This window comes from Grammomys surdaster, unplaced genomic scaffold (assembly GCF_004785775.1).
Source record: "Grammomys surdaster isolate TR1022 unplaced genomic scaffold, NIH_TR_1.0 142, whole genome shotgun sequence".
NCBI lineage: Eukaryota > Metazoa > Chordata > Mammalia > Rodentia > Muridae > Grammomys > Grammomys surdaster.
In genome coordinates this window covers 5,109,159-5,126,005 of record NW_021604600.1, presented here as the reverse complement: position 1 = coordinate 5,126,005, position 16,847 = coordinate 5,109,159, and the positions used below count along the sequence as shown (strand labels likewise).

General features: G+C 40.6%; 1 protein-coding gene and 1 non-coding gene across 2 annotated transcripts in view; both read right to left on the bottom strand.

Moving 5' to 3' along the window:
* Hs3st4 (heparan sulfate-glucosamine 3-sulfotransferase 4) overlaps positions 1-16,847 on the bottom strand; it is a 401,599-nt gene that overhangs the window by 235,497 nt on the left and 149,255 nt on the right. The gene's annotated exons all lie outside the window — the stretch shown is intronic.
* LOC114618536 lies at positions 12,360-12,491 on the bottom strand. The gene has a single exon (XR_003710965.1). It is a non-coding gene; the product is annotated as a small nucleolar RNA SNORA17 (small nucleolar RNA).

Here is a 16,847-nt window from a genome sequence, read left to right as displayed (position 1 = left end):
ATGTTATAGGAATGACTAACCACTTTCTGTGTGAATTTATGGTCCACTCCATAATGCCTGCCACTGGTAACAGGGCCAAAATCTGAATAGGTCATAAGCTGTAGTGAAAATCTACCATATTATTCTGCTAAATAGATGATGTTAAACCCACTCCTAATGATGGATCATGATACTCACAGATAAGTGCATCTCTCAAATATCATCAGAGCATCTGTTTTTGTGATATATGTGGTGATTAAGATAGAGACACACAACTGGTCAACTTGTAGAAAATAAGAGATTGTGGCCGGGCGGTGGTGGTGCACGCCTTTAATCCCAGCACTTGGGAGGCAGAGGCAGGTGGATTTCTGAGTTCGAGGCCAGCCTGGTCTACAGAGTGAGTTCCAGGACAGCCAGGGCTATACAGAGAAACCCTGTCTCGAAAAACAAGAGAGAGAGAGAGAGAGAGAGAGAGAGAGAGAGAGAGAGAGAGAGAGAGAGAGAGAGAGAGAGATTGTGAAGTTCTCAGCCCTCAATGATAAATATACAGCACAACATTCCTTTCAAGGCTTAGGGATCATCAAGAAAGAGAGATAGAAAGATTGTATGAGCCAGAGGGATGGATGACTACAACAAGACAGTATTTTTCAGACACAAACAGGTCAGCTGTAGATATGAACTGACATCAGCTATGACAGCATACATTAGACCTGAATAAGATCAAACTAGCTAAACTGAAAAGAGAGGTGGTTAGAAAAGCCAACCGCTAGATGAGCAGTTATTGTCAATTAATAATTGCTGAGAAAGACAGATCAATTTTTCTTCAGTGACGCGGCCCCTGAAAGGCTACATATGTTCCAGTAGACAGCTGTATTTCCATGCACATACAGATCCAGTGGGTTAAAAAAAACTAATAAGAGAATATATTATATTGGGAGGGAATAGTTGATGATGGATAAAATTAGGAGGGAGAAGGTGGGAAGTGAATGTAATAATCAATTATATACAAGTATAAATTTTCAATCAATAAAAAAGAAAAGAAGATTACATGTAAGTTAATGATGATAAAATGCTTTCATGTTTTGATCCCCTTGATATAGAATCATATATGTGCATATCTGAATATGCATGACATATATGTGAATTTGGTTTATGATTAATGCCATAGCTTTATGAAAGCACTAATAAATGTAAAGGACTCGAGCTTGTACTTTGCAAAGTCAGCTTTGGCTGTTCTTTGCATACAACAGAAAGCCCTGAAATTAAAATGCTAGAAATATTTTCAGACCAGTCCATCTATCTTGGGAGAAAAGCCAAACATATCATAGGCCAGAGAAAAGCTATAGCCTGCCTCCACAAATGAAAAGGAAACAAACCACATGACAATTGTATCCAGAAGTTATGAGAGGCCATATCACTGAACCAGCCATGGCCACTCAGGGTTAGTGTAAGTGATACCAGTAGAAAACTTCAGGGTCCTCACTCCCGCTCTCACAACAAGGAAGTTTTGAGCAACTGAAGGTCAGTATGTTTTCTTGGATCCATCATAGAACTAAAGTTACAAAGTTATCACCATCCCTTTGAAGTCTGGAGATGCATGTGTCACAGTGGGTTAGAATCAAGAGCACCTGGAGCATCCGTAAAACCACATTGTGGGAACACTCAGCTGATAATCCTGATGAACCTCTGGGGCTGACCAGATTAGTTTGAGTTTGGAATGCCCAGGAGTCCCTGACATCGAGGGTATGTGATTGTTTGATATTAATTAGGCATCCAAAATTCTATCCCATTCTGACACCAACGACTTAGTACAGGCCACACTGGTTCAAGATTTCAAGTAATTCACTAGAATGGTTCTCAGTATCATGAGAACAGTTTGTGTTAGCTGTTTTTCTTACAAAGGTTAATTGTTTTCCTTACAAAGTTGTTAACTGTTTTTCTTACAAAGTTGTTAACTGTTTTTCTTACAAAGCTGAACAGCAGCTAAGAGGGAGACTATGCCTTGGGGGCAAGGTACAGGGTAGGCAGAGGATGAAAAGTTCCACACCTTCTCTTCACACTGCATCTAGTTGGTGCATCATGGTCACCAGCCCATAACTCCATGGCCCTTCAGAGGTTTTCTGTAGATGTTCCTCCACATATGCAGAATTGACTAATTGGCTGCATTGGTGACTTGACCTGGTGTCCAGCCCTTTTCCTCTCCCAAGGTAGTGACTGGAGCCAAAAGTCATGACTTCAAACTAAGCTTGGTCTTGCTAATGACCTGTCTTCAGAGATCACCTCAGAATCACACAAAAGATTGTAAATTCCAAGGGCATTTAAAGCTCTATGCCAGGAGACAAGAACGAAGACTAGATATATTTTTATTTCCTTTCTTTCCTTTAAAAATATTTTCAGTGTCGTGGAGGAACCTGGGGCTATGTGCATGCTGGATGCCACTGAACTCCACCCTCATCCCTGAATACATATTTTCTGTTATACTGCAGGGCCCCATGCCCTTCCATAAATTTCACCTCTAGAAATCCTATCAGAGTGTCTCTGTAAAGAGCAGAGTAAGACCTCTTGTGGATTTACGTGCTGTAAAGGGGAGCTGCCCGCTGCAGAATAAGCCTGAGAAAGACCAGTGGACTGTCAGTAGGAAGCACTATTCTCCAGAGGAAAGACTTCACTTTGTCTCACTTGGGGGAGGGCAGCCTAAACTCCAGCTCCTCCCCTAGACCATGCTAGCTCACGGTCTAAAGGAAGAAAAGCGGTTTTGACACACCACAGCAGCTACAATCCTCCTTAGCCTTGGCTGCCACAATCTCACTCCAGTAATGATGACCAAAAAAACTACCTCCCATAGAGGGGGAGAATTCATGGAAGTCTGAAATGCACATGGGAATAAAAACTCTGGGCATCTACAAAGCTTAAGGCACCACAAATAAAAGTAATCACAACCCTACCAAGAGTCAAGTTAGCATAAGCACCTCACACTGAATGGCTATACATGCAGTAACTTCTGGTGTGGTGTGAGGAGCGAGTGTGGCGGCCAGCTCAAAATGGCGCCCGGGATGGCTGCCAAGTCTCATGACTAGCGCCTGACTTCCTTATACACCCCCAAGGAGCCACGTCTGCAGTGTGCTCTGCGCAAGCTCGCTGCTACGGAATATCAGGCCATCTGTCAAGTGACCTCTTGACCCAATAAAATTTGCCCACGTGGCAGGCTCTGAGTGGTGCAGGCACACGGATTTAAAGGCAGATGGGGATAGGCGGGGGCGGGGGGGGGAAGGGGGTGTTGGGGGGAAGAAGACAAGGTTCCTGAATAAACTGCGTTGGGAAGAACTCCGGGCTGTGTCCTTCCTTTCTGCGGGTCGGATTGAGAAGCGACAGTGTGGTGTTCAACAACAAGACATGCTACAGGCAATGAATGTGAGGACTTACCACCTTTAGAGATATTAGTGGCAGTGGCATTTACTAAATTAAGGATTAAGAAACAAGTATTCATTTACTCAAATAGACTATAAGAACAGCATTTTACAAATGTTAGACTTAATATATCCCCTACAACTCAAGAAAGAACAGTTACTAAATGCTGAAAATAAATACAATATTCTACCACATGATACAGACATTTCATTACTGAATATACACTCACAATAACCTAAAATGGGCTCTTGAAGACATCTTGAGTTGTCTATATTAAAAGTAGCATTACCTACGATAACTAAACGGAAGAGTAACAGTGTTCATCTCTGGATGAGTGGATAAGAAGAATTGTACCAGACTATTACTGAAATTTACAAAAGAAAAAGTAGTTGTGAGATGGCTCTGTGGCTAAAGTATTTACTGTGGTAGTATGAAGACTTGAGTTATGATCCTTAATATTCACATCAAAGCCATGGTAAGTGACACTCCAATTCCCATAGGGAGAGACAAGCAGATCCCAGGAGCTTGATGTCTGGCTAATCAAATCAAATTTTTGAGATCCAGGATGTCTGAAAAAAATAAGGTGAACAACACACACGCACACACACACACACACACACAGAGAGAGAGAGAGAGAACATATGGACATAGAGAGACAATGAGAACACAGCTCCAAGGCTCGAAGAACATCTCTAACCACAGCTAACATCTATAGCATCTCTAACATCTATAGCCACAGCTACTGAAATAAACTACCATCTAATGACTTGTCATTAGAGAATGAAGGAAAAACAAACAATTTTCTTGACAAACTGAAACTTAAGGACTCCAACCATCATTAGATTTGTCTGTAAAGAAATGCAGACGGTAGACTTTGGGTGAAAAGAAAGAATGCTGAGAACATACAACCTACAGAACATACAACGTTCCCATGGAGCAAAGGCCTGGGACAGATTAAGAATACTACTGTAGTAGGAGTTGGAAACCACATTCAAGGTTAGTATAAATATTAAAAGACTGAAATATTTAAAATAACTATAGCTGTAACATGTTAATAAATATATATAGTATAAAAATAAAACTATAACATTATAAATCTAAAATATTAAAAGGAAAGGTTAAGTTTAAGATTTCTCTGTATAATTGAACTTAACCTGTTAGAGATTCAAAGTAGACTGTAGGGTGTCACATGTAGGGCTCATGCTGATCAGTGTGAAGACATAATAGTAGCAGGTACACTGAAGATAGAGAAGACACAATGAATTCAGCCACAAGTGACCTTATCAAAGAAGAAGACAGAAGAAAGTAAGTACAAAATAAACACTTGGGAGTGTGCTAAGCAAAAGTGCTCAATGGACATGTATATCAACCCGCAACAAGTGCTCAACCCTACACCAGACTCCTATATACATCAGCACTCTCCAGCCAAGCTTAGGAAATACTGTGGAAGAGGAGGCAGACAGAATGCAAAAGCTGAAAGTGGAGAGGAGAGTTGTGAAATGCTATCTTTTGGGCATGACTAGTGCAGTTGTAACTCACACCAGCTGTAGTTTACCTGAACAAGTCCTATGTTAGATCAAGTCAAACAAACTGAAAGTAGTGATTGGTAACTCATAGTTGCTGTGAGAGAGAGGGCATCATTCCTTTATGAGGATGTGAACACTGGTAAGTTTTCCATGTAGCAGTGCTCCAGTAGATGGGAAATACTATCTGGATTCACTGAGTTGTCAAAAGCAAAAAAATGAAAGAAACATGAACTTGAAAGTAGGATGTATGCTGGGAATTGGAGGCAAAATTTGGGGTAGATAGAATAATATTTCATTTGCATATATATCAAATTCTCAAGAATAAGGAAAGCTCAAAGACAGCAAACAAAAAGGAATGTTAAATCCTTAATTACCAATAATCTTTTTAATGTAAATGGGTTCTTTAGTTCAATGATACAGAATTATCAAATTAAGTTAAATCAAAAATTTCATATAATTCATTAAGCCTAAATCTTGAAGACACAGAAAATGTGAACAGATCGATAATGAAAGAGGAAACTAGATCAGTAAATAAAAACCCTCCTGAACTAAGAGAGGCTCAGGACCCAACCAAACCTCTAAAGATCAAGTGATGACAATACTTTACAAGCACATCCAAAAATTTGAAGATGTTTCCAAGCCAATGTTTCAGAATTCAACAAGTCTCTGAAACCAAAACCAAACAACACCATCATGACAAGAAAATTAGGTCAAGACCATTATAGAATACAACCTGAAAATGCTCAACAAAACATTTTCAAACTAATTTACAAAAAAAACCCTACAGTATGATCAAATATAACTTAATCCTAGCATGCAAAGATGGTTCAGCATGTGAAAATCAATAAATGTGATGCATCATCAGCAGAATGGAGAATAGATGTCATGTGAGCATCTCTAAAGACTCAGGGAAACCACCCAACAAAATTCAACATTCTTGGGGCTGGGTAAAAAATCAAGTGTTAGAATACTTACCTAGTATGCATGGGGCTCTGGGTTCCTTCCCTAACCATGATAAATACTCAACAATATCCTTCAACATACTAAAGTCACTATGGCAAACTCAGAGTTAACACAAACGAACTCACATAAGAGATACATAAAACACTTCCCTTTAAGATTAGGGATAAAACCAGGATTCTTATTATTGACATTTCTGTTCAGTATAATACTCAATATCATCTCCAGAGAAACTAAGCAAGAAAATGAAAAAAGCAAACTGCATCCAAAATGGAAAAGAAGAAATTGAATTTTCTCTGTTTGCAGAGAATATTATCTTATATATAGAAAACACTCAGGATTCCACCAAATTTCTGTTAAGATCAATATGCAACTTCAGTGCAGTTGTGGTATATAAAATACACACAAAAGTCAGTTTTGTTTCTATATTTTGGAGACATGAAATTAGGAAGACAATTTCTTTTGCAAACACACTCTTTAAAATTCACTGGAAATGAATCTAACCAAGGACTTTACAAATCTACACTCTGATAATGAAGCTGGAGAAACAAGTGTGTTGTTGAAGTAAAAAGAAATAAATAGACTGGGAAGATGAAACAGAACCATCTAGAAACAGAGTCACAACTGTAAGGAAGCTGGAAAAGAAAACCAAAGAAGCCTGGTTCAACAGGTTTAAGAAATACTAGGGTTGGCATAACCAGACACAGATTTGGAAAACTTGATATCATCATTTATCCTGTTGCACACAAAATTAGACTTCAGATAAATTGGTATTAAAATTTCAAAGCAATTAGAGAATAATACATGATAATAGTTTTATAATATTGGGACAATATGAAGCATGATACAATATGAAATCTCAATCAGAGGAAATATTTCAAGAGAGACACTGACTGATTTGACAGTGTATAATCTAAAACATCTGTCTTATAAAATACTGTAAAGACAGTCCCAAGATTGGTTTAAGCATAGGTATCCTTGTACATGAAGTTATTTGACACTTCAAAGGCTTTTAAAAGAGGAGAAAGAATAATGTGTTTTAAAAAATAGAAAATAAGCAGAAGAAATCCTGGAAATGTAGATAACAGATACACACAGATTTGCCTGAGTTTACCGATAATGGGGGAGGGCCTTTATCTTACCCCTGTTTGCAGCCTGGCTAGTTCTTCTACCCAGTTCACAGTGTTGGCTGGATACACATCTTTTTCTGCTGATTTGATTCAGCAGTCTTTAATTATTAATGTCTTTTCATTATATTTGTTCTATGTTTTATAGGACCATGTTTTTGTTACTAACCCTGTTGGTATAAATTTTGAGGAATTTTTCAATATTCAAAAAATAAAATGTCCACTTTTGTGTTTGTATTAAGTTCCTAGGGCTGCTATTCAAGAATGCCACAAACTGAGTGACTTCAAACGACAACAGTTCATTTATCTCACAGTTCTGGAGGCTAAAAGTATAAATCAAGATGTCAGCAGGACCAAGTTCCCTGTGGTGTGCTGGGCTGGAATCTCTCTCTGTTTCTTCCTGGCACCGGTGGACCAAGAGTTCTTGGCTTGCGGTAACAGCATCTCAATCACTGCCTCCATCTTCAGGCAGCCTCTGCTCCCCCTGTGGTCTTTGTCTTCACACAGCATTCTTCTCTGTGACTCTTTCTTTATGAAGATGTTAGACATGAAGGCTTCCTTCTCTTCTCTCGTGTGAGCCTGGATGATTACAGCTACAGGGACCCTCTTTTCACATAAAGGCACATTCTGGGATACTAGCAGAAAGAACTTCAGTAAATCTCTTCCAGAAGACAGCTCATAGAAGAGACTTGGGTAAATCTTAGAGAAATGTTGAGTACAGGAACCAACCTCAAAAGGTTGCAAGCTGTAAAAACCCACTTACGTGACATTCACAGAAGAATAGACAAACAGAAGAATAGAAAATGGTATTTGTCAACGGCTATTGGGAAGGTGTACCATAAGAACAGAGCACAAACTGTAGGTAATTTAGGGAGGAGTCAGCCTCACAGAATTTCTCAGTTCATATGGCAGTGTTCACATGAATCTTTGTATGTGTTTAAATTCATATAGCTGTGTATAGGTTTGTCATCTCCTCCAAAAGATCTGAACTCTGAACTCCCTTAACACTCAGAAGAAATCATGTTTTGGAGACAAGTTCTCACTATGATTACAGGCTGTCCTGAAATGCCTGCCTCAGCAGAAGAAAAACAAAATTTCTGCCAGACTGCTCAATAAAACCACTAAATCCATTGATCTGTGGTATCTAGTAGGGTCTAACAAACAAAAAGCCCAGAACTAGTAGTGAGCTACCTCCTGGAGTTGTTGGCCTGTGAGGTCTCATTGGTACCCCAAATTACAGGATACTGTCAATGATCTTGGTTACCATACTGAACTTGATGCTAAGCCACTGTGGTAGAAGACACCATGTACTTAAACCATAACATGGGGAAATCAAGCTGGTACTCTTCGGAAGCTTCTTTCATTTCATAGTGTTAGAGCTATGTTAGCTTCCAGAGGAGGAAAGTAGTCTTTAGTCTTACCAAGCTATAAACGATATGGGCTACAATAGTGACCATCCTGCAAAGACATGCCTACTAGTGCCTTAGTGAAATGAATGTCATGGGAATAACCAACCTCTTTCTGATTGGATTTAGATCTTGCTCCAAAAATTGATAGGCATCCATGGAACCATTACTGGGGTCAAGGACCTATGGCTAGACAGGCCACAGGCTCAAGGGAAGAGGGTACTTCTATTACTAGGCTAAACAGACAATATATTAAACCAACTCATAATGAGTTTTTCTTATACCCATAGATTAGCTCATCTCTCATTCCTCATCAGAAAAGGTCCTTTTTGCATTACATGGCCATGTAGTAAAAATGCAGGAAATGAGAACTTGGAATGATCAGCTCCAAAATGCAAATCCATATCATATCCCCTCCTCTCAAGGCTCAGGGATCATGTGGAACATGCTGACAGAAAGATTCTAAAAATCAGAGACAGTGAATGAACACAAGGAAATAATGTTTTCTATACAAAGAAAGACAGTTGTGCAAATAAATTCATAGCATTTGGGACACCAAGTATAAGACCTGTGCATGCTCAAGCCAGAAAATTCCCAGTACCACGAGGAAGGTAGGTAGCTGGGTGGGCGGTGGTGCCATACACTTTTAATCCCATTATGTGGGAGGCAGAGGCAGGCATATTTCTGTGGGTTTTTTTGGCCAGCCTGGTACACAGAGTGAGTTCCAGAACAGAACAGGCTACACAGTGAAACCCTAACTTTAAAAACATGGTTGGGAATAAGGCATGAAGTCCCACCCCTAACTGAGGAGCTACTGGACACTGATGGCTGCTGGGAAAGGGAGCATCTATCTTCTTAAGATTGTGGCCCTGAGTAGGTTGATCAAGCTCAACATACCCAAGAGTAAATGGGCAGCACAATTGTATTTTAGTTTGTTTGCTTTCTCTGTTTTACTTTAAGAGGACACAAAGTTTGGTCAGTTAAGAAGGGAGAGCTGACCTGAGAGGAGAGCAGATATGATTAAAATATACTATATGAAATTCTCAAAGAACTAATAACAATGAGAAAAAAATTAAGCTCTAAACCCTTTAAGTGACAATATAAGGATGTAAGTGGAAATTCTGATGATGTGTGGACCTTCTATTTCCCTTGCTTAAAGGTGGCTCAGTGCACACACATGAGTGTGTTTCAGTTCACACACACAAGCCTTCTTTCAGTCATAAAAGTACTAAACAATATTGTGTGAAATTACATTTAGGATACATGTACACTCACACATAAAACAGAAGTAAATGTCAAGCTTAAACTTGGATCCCATCACCAAAATATTTCATGATGAATTTGAAAGATTCCAGAAACAAAAATAAAAATCTAAGTTCTGCAATGTTTCCAGTCTCAACCAGTTCAATCTACATTTTTAAAAAACTATGTTTCACCTATCAGTAATAGAAATAAAATTAAACACATCATATGCCAATGTTCTCAGGCGTTCAAACTTTATGGCTTTGATGTTTGCAAGCCAACCAAATATTTTGACTAAACTCCTATCCCATTATCATTTCTGCTCTAAAAAAATCTCCCTGCGAGAGCTGCCTTCATTTACTGACTTCTCTTCTGTTGAGAACTGAAACTCAGCAGTGTTTACTAATGCCCAACCAAACAACTGATGACTATACCAACAGCCCTACAAAGTCACTGAGTTGCTTGAAAAAACAGAGGAATGGTGGGAATGAGCAATTCTGGTATAATTAACTCAGTTCAGATGTGAGTCCTATTGGTGTAGTCACATCTGTAATGGCTTGGGCCTTTGTTTCCTGTAAGACTTATTGCAGCTAGAATCACCCCATGATCATATTATTCTGCACTTTGAGTAGAAAAACACTCAGCACATGAAGGAGATGAGTATTTGTGGTTGATTGAGTCCCTGAAAGAAATTTCTGTCCAAGGCAATGCATAATTTTGATGCAGTTTTCTTTTTGATTCTCAAGTTGTAGAATCTGGACAATTTCGGTCATTTGCTTAACAAAATTCCCCCAAGCTCTAAGAAAATGCTAGCATATTGGTATATAACCAATAAGTATAATAAAGACGATAATAAATACCTACACTACCTGGGCTTTATTTATGTTTTTTAACTTTTTATTGTTTTTATTGTGAATTTCACATCATAGACCTAATCTCACTCATCTTTCCCTCCCCTCACACCCATCCTCCACCCTTGCAACTTCCTCCCCAACAAAGGAAAAAAAAACCTCATTATGGAAGCTGCAATGTGTCACAGTATTTCCCACAGTATACCCTTTGTCCACTTCTTTGCTTACAAATGTTCATTCCAATGACTCACTGATCTGATACAAGGCCTCTGCCTTCTGTTATTCTATCAATATGAACATCATTGGAACTCCTTTTGGTTACCCTATTGTTGCCCTGTGTCATGGAGGTCCTATAGTAATGGATCTGTAGGACTAGCCCCTTCATGCACTCCAGCAGTTCATTGATGGGGTGGATGTTGTGATGGGCCAATTCAAAGCTCTGGATCTGGGTCTGAGAGGTGTCTGAGATAGTCAGACCACCAGCTCTACCACTCTCATGCCCTCAAGACTAGCTTCCTCAAAATCCCTGTAACCAGTGCCAGCTCTACTTTGCTGCCCAGGTTAGTTACAGGGTCTGTTCAACCAAGTGTTGCAGCTGGTGAGGCATGTGGCCAATTCTATCACTCTCATGACCCTGGGGCTAACTCTGCAGTCTGCCATAGGTGGTGAGGGACAAGGAAGGGGAGGAGAATGTCTCTCCCTCTTCTGTGCCACAGCACAGCAGACAAGAGGCAGGGCCAGCTGTCCCACACTTATGTCCTTGGGGATGATTCACCTGAAACCCCCACATCCAGGCCCAATTCTACAGTGCTGCCCAGGAGAGGTGCAGAAGCTGCTCTCCAAAGGGCTGCAGCTAGAGAAAGACAAGGATAGCTCTCCTGCTCTAATGACCCCAGGGCCAGGTCTTCCACTTGCTGTAAGTGGTAAGGAGTGAGGGGGAAGGAGAGTATCTTTCTGATGTCCATGCCACTGCAGGAAGATGGGTAGTAGGTCCAGCTTTCTCATGCTCAAATCCTCAGGCTGGCTCACCCACAACTCACTCAATGTGTGTTGGCCACTTACCCCAATACTGCAGCTTGGAGGTAAAAGGGCAGGGTCAGCTCTCCTGCTCCCAAGCCTCTAGGGCTATCCCATGATGCCTAGGTAGCAGGTAAGACCAGTTCCACACAACCCTCACACATCAACATCTGCCTGGGCTTTGATGGTATCAGACCCTGCTGCTGCAGGGCCATGGACCCAGACATGACCCCTGGTGGCAGACCAGGACTATCCCATGTTCCTTGGTGGCATCGCCAGCTACGCACAACTCCCTTTTCCTCATTACCCTTGAGTGTCCGGTTCTGTCTCTCTCCTTTGTGTTCATATCCTTCTGTTTCTTATTCTCTTTCAATTCTCTACCACTTACTTTCTCTTACTCCTCTTAGTGGCTCCCAGGGTGTCTGTGTCTGGGGTTGTCTCAGAAGTGGTCTCAGGAGTGCTATACCCTGTTTGTGCATTGTGACATCTGGTAAGGGTCATCTCAAGCATGGTCTGAACTGCTCCCAGTCTTCCTATGTGGACTAGTTGTGATCTCAGGCTAGCTTTCTGTCCAGGCACCCTGGTACCAGTCTGGTGGTTGTCCTGGGTTTATTCCTCACACAGCTTGCCCCAGTGGTCCCTTGAGAGGGTCACCTATCTCTGGCTCACTCTCACCCAGGGCTTGTGGTCCCAAGCAGGTCCTTCTAGTCTCCAGCCTGCTTCCTGTCCTGAGATTCCTGCCTGGCCTGCCTGGTGCCAGACTGGTGGTGGTCTCAGGCTAGCTCCCTGTCCAGGTCTCCTGGAGCTGGATGGTTAGTGGTCTCAGGCTAACGTTTTTCAGGAACTGTTATGCTACTAGTCTTTCAGATGTTCATAGGTCAGAACACTGAGTGTGAACATAGGCTCTCTCCTCTCTGCCACCTACTGATGCACATGTGCCACAGCAGCCACACCTGCAAAGCCTCTAGGGGCAGATATTTCTTACTCTTAATGTAAGCATTAATTATATTCTTATATATTATTCTTAGGTGGGTGGCTATAACCTCTCTCCCATGATCCAATGTGCCAATTATGTTGGTCAAGAAGCCCAAGAGACTCTCAAAAAATGTGCATACCTCAGAAAGTCTTGAGTGTCTTGAGTGGGGTCAAATGAGACAAAGTGGTAAGTCGGCCTGCAAGGGCTCTGGACCCACTCTCTGGGCCTGATTCTCTGCTGCACCATTCCCTGGATCTAGAATTCTGGAGACATGATTGACCTCTCGAAATATCCACTATCTCTTCTGCACAGTGAAGATAGGAATAGTAGTTGCTTTGTGTGGTCTTGGAGACTTGGTGTATCTGCTCAACAAATGAAGATCTACAAGTGCCTCTGCCATCATCTTGAAAGTGACAGGCCATTTGGGGTTTAAATGCAATCAGACATAATCTGTTTTAATAGAAAAAAGGAACCAGTTTCTTGTCTTACTGTGCAAGGTAGGGATGAAGGGGTGCTAGGAACACTGGATGGGATTTTCTGTCCTTCCTGAGTTGTATGTGTCAGGGTGGTACAAGGCTGAGGGTCATGTAGCATAGATGATTTATTCAACTAGTAACTGAAATGTGGAAGCTCTGTAGGTCAAACACACAGGAGCTCCAGTGTACGTGTCACTGTAGGTAGAAGAAACAATCAGGCTGTGGATAACATGAAGCCTTCAGTGTATATAGGTGATCAGAGAGAAGTCATTCCTGGAGTTAGGAGAATAAGTGAAAGCTAGGGCTTCAGAAATTTCAAAGGAATGAGAGTCCAAGAGGAGACAAACAGGAAAGAGGATGCAGAGAGAAGAACATGAAGGCCACAGTGATGGAGGGACAAGAGTGGGGTATCATTTACTGTTCAGACTGGCTGTTTGGCCAATTCTAAGCATCTAGCCTTATCTTGCTGAACTAAATAGACTTGATTTGAATCCCAGTTCTACAAGCCTCACCACTAGTTTTATATGATGAGTCCGTTAAGATCCTCAACGCCCAACCTTCTCTTCTATAACACTAGATAATACAGAACTCACTTATGGTACCATTGTTAAGTGAATAGAATAGAAGAAGATTCAATGCCCAGTTCTTAACTACCCATGACTGTAACTAATTCATGGCCAAGCCTATTAACACTTTGTTACAAAATGTGCATTGTATTAATCACTAAGAAATTACAAGTACTGCCAGTAGCACAGCAGAATGGACACTTTGGAAGTGTGTCCACACAAGATCACTTCATGGCTATTTACATGACACACCATGTTTCAGACATCTGAGCTCCAGATATGCTTCCTTGTTCCTGAAAGTGCTCTTCCTCACCCCACTTGCCTCTACTTAGCAGTAAGCTCTGGCAATGTTTTTTTTTCCAAAGGAGAATGTATGTAATATACCTCTGGTTACTAGGGTGGACAAAGATGGGGCTGGCAGATCACAGGGAAGCCTCCAGAGCAATAAGAATAGAGAATAGTAATGGGAATCATTTAGAAAAGAGACCATTAGGTGGTGGCAACAGGAGACAGAGTGTATATGCAGCAGAGACAGGGAAAGGTGGCACCCTGGAGCACAGGGAAACCAGAAGGTCATTATCCAACCTGATATGCAGTACCTCATAAAAATGAATTTTCACAGAGATAAACAATGGGAAACAGCACTGATACCATGCAACATGCCCTCCTCCGTGCAATCAAGGATGAAAAGCAAACAGCAAACACAAAGCCAAACAACCCAGGCATGGCTCCCAGCCTGCCAGTCATCTCATAGAAAAGCAAGCATGTAGCCTAAATTCCCAGTGGAGCTCATTGCCCATACAGGGATATGATGCAGTGTTTAATGGCTCTGTTCTTAGCCATCTCTCATTTTCCATAGAAAAAATTTTCTTGAGTGCATTTTCCTTAAGGTTTACTCTTTTAAAAACCTAGTTACTAAACTTTTGAAGAAAAAAAAAAAGACCTGATTCCCTAACACTTTGGAATGAGAAAATAGACACAGAACTTTCCTTTGCACATAATTGATGCTTGTGCAAAATCTGTTCTTGTTCATCTATCCTGACCTTACTCCTCTTGCCCTTCTTAATGTAGAATAGTTTCCAGACACAATAAGGGCCCACAGAGGTGCCGAAAAGGAGCACTGCCTTCTTCTCATCCCTGTGACTTTGTATGAAAAGTTAACACCTTTTTCCACTTGGCAAGTAACCCAGATACTAAAGCACTAGTTCTCAAACTTCCAAATGCTGAAACTGTTCCTCTTGCTGAGATTATCTCCAGCCATAAAATTATTTTTATTGTTCTTCACAACTTTAATTTTGCTATTTTTATAAATCATATTATAAATAACTGTTTTCCGATGGTCTTGGGTGACCTGTGTGAAAGGGTTGCTGGTCTCCCAAAGGGGTCGTGACCCACAGATTGAGAACTTCTGTACTTGAGGGATGACCTCAGACAGTCCAAGTCTCTACAGAATAATAATGGAAATAGTGAGGATACCGATAAATAGATGTGCAAATGTGAGGATCAGAGTTTAGGATCCAGGATCATATATAAATCTGAATCCTTTAACATACCTTTGTAACCCTTTCATCCCTTCTGCAAGATGGGAGGCTGGGAAAGGAGAATCTCCCAGAAGCTCACAAGCCAGTTAGCCTGACATGAAGCCCAGTGAGGACCAACACCTGAGCTTATGCCATGGCATGCAAACACTCAAAAATGTACAAATACATACACACATACTCACACACTTACACACACATGCACACATGCACAGGCACATTGAAAATTCAGAATGACAGTATTGGGATACTATTGAGAAGAAAACTGGGAGAGTATGAAATAAGGAAATACGTCTTTTCATTTCCATGAGTTCACATGAGGAGGAGTATGAAGAGATGGTGCTCTGTTGACCTGGACCCGACTTATTTCTATAAATGTTTCAGAAAGGAGGAAATACTCAAACTTCATCTAAAAGGCAAAGTAGAATTTGTCAAGAAGTTCAAGACCCATGCTTTTTTCTCCATATAGGATTTTAAATTTTGATTCCATAATTAATGATTTTTACAAGAAGGCATCTCTATATTCATTATAATGAAACATAACAGTGTTATAGAATATAATTAAAAATAAAACAGCAAAATGTCATTCAAGTAAAGAGCAAAACAATAAATGGGATTAGTAAAACAAGTGAGAAGACTATAGACTTAGAGTTGCCATAAGAGACAGATGTTGAACTAACAAAAGACATGGTACTTGTAGAAGCTCCAAGCATCATGGAAGGTGATTCGTGAAACAACAGAGCATACATATGCACATGCATGTGTGTGCATCTCACTCGAATCACTCAGAATTCTACGGAGTAGGTGACAAATATCCTGCTCAGAGAGTCATGAATCAAGACTCTTATAGAAAGAACAATTTTAACAATGAAAATTTGGCTTGACCAGATTGCTTGTTGTAAATACTTCAGCCTATACAAATATACGTGTCTGTGTCAACACCTGCCTGTATATTAGATTGGTCCAATTTTGTTGTCAATAACAGACTGCTACATGATAAGTGAATTTTAAAGGAGAACACTTTATTTTGCCTCAGGTTTTGGAGGAAGAAGGTCAAGAGTCCATTTGTATATAGATGGCCTTACCTGCAGAATCCCATGGTGACACAAGGAATCACATGTCCAGAAAGATATGGAGGGAGAGAGGGAGGGGGGAGGGAGGGAGGAGAAAAAGAGGAGAGAGGAGGTCCTCTTCTTTTCCTTATAAGAATGCTAACATTTTATCATAGCAGCTCCCCACTTATCTAACTCTGAGCGCCCCCTCAAGGTCCCACCTTGCAACTCTGCAATCATAAAAAGCTTATAGCCTCTCAGTGTCTTACAATGGATATCAACATTCAAGGCACAAACCCTTGGGGTGCATCCACACCATATGCAAGCAACGGTGTACATCCAAACGTTAACATTCTTATTAGGTCAGAAGGAAAATCTAAATAAATTCCAAAGAGAATAGAATTGTTAAAGGTACATAAAGAAAACAACTCTATAAATTTAGATGCTTCTAACATCACAAAATTACCCATTTGGAGATTTTGAATGGTTTTCTAAATCATCCTTGGGTTACATGGAAATTTAAACCTGAAGTTACAACTTATTCGGAAATGGAGTCTGTGAGCAGTACACATCTAAATGATGCAGGGTAGCAGTACTCTGAAGTAATGCTGTAACTTTAAATGTGTATTAGAAATCAGAGAGGATTGGAATGAGTGGCCTGAGCTAAAATTCAACTCAGGGAGCCTGGATAAAGAAGGCTTGTTTAAAAGCCTAACAGAAGTA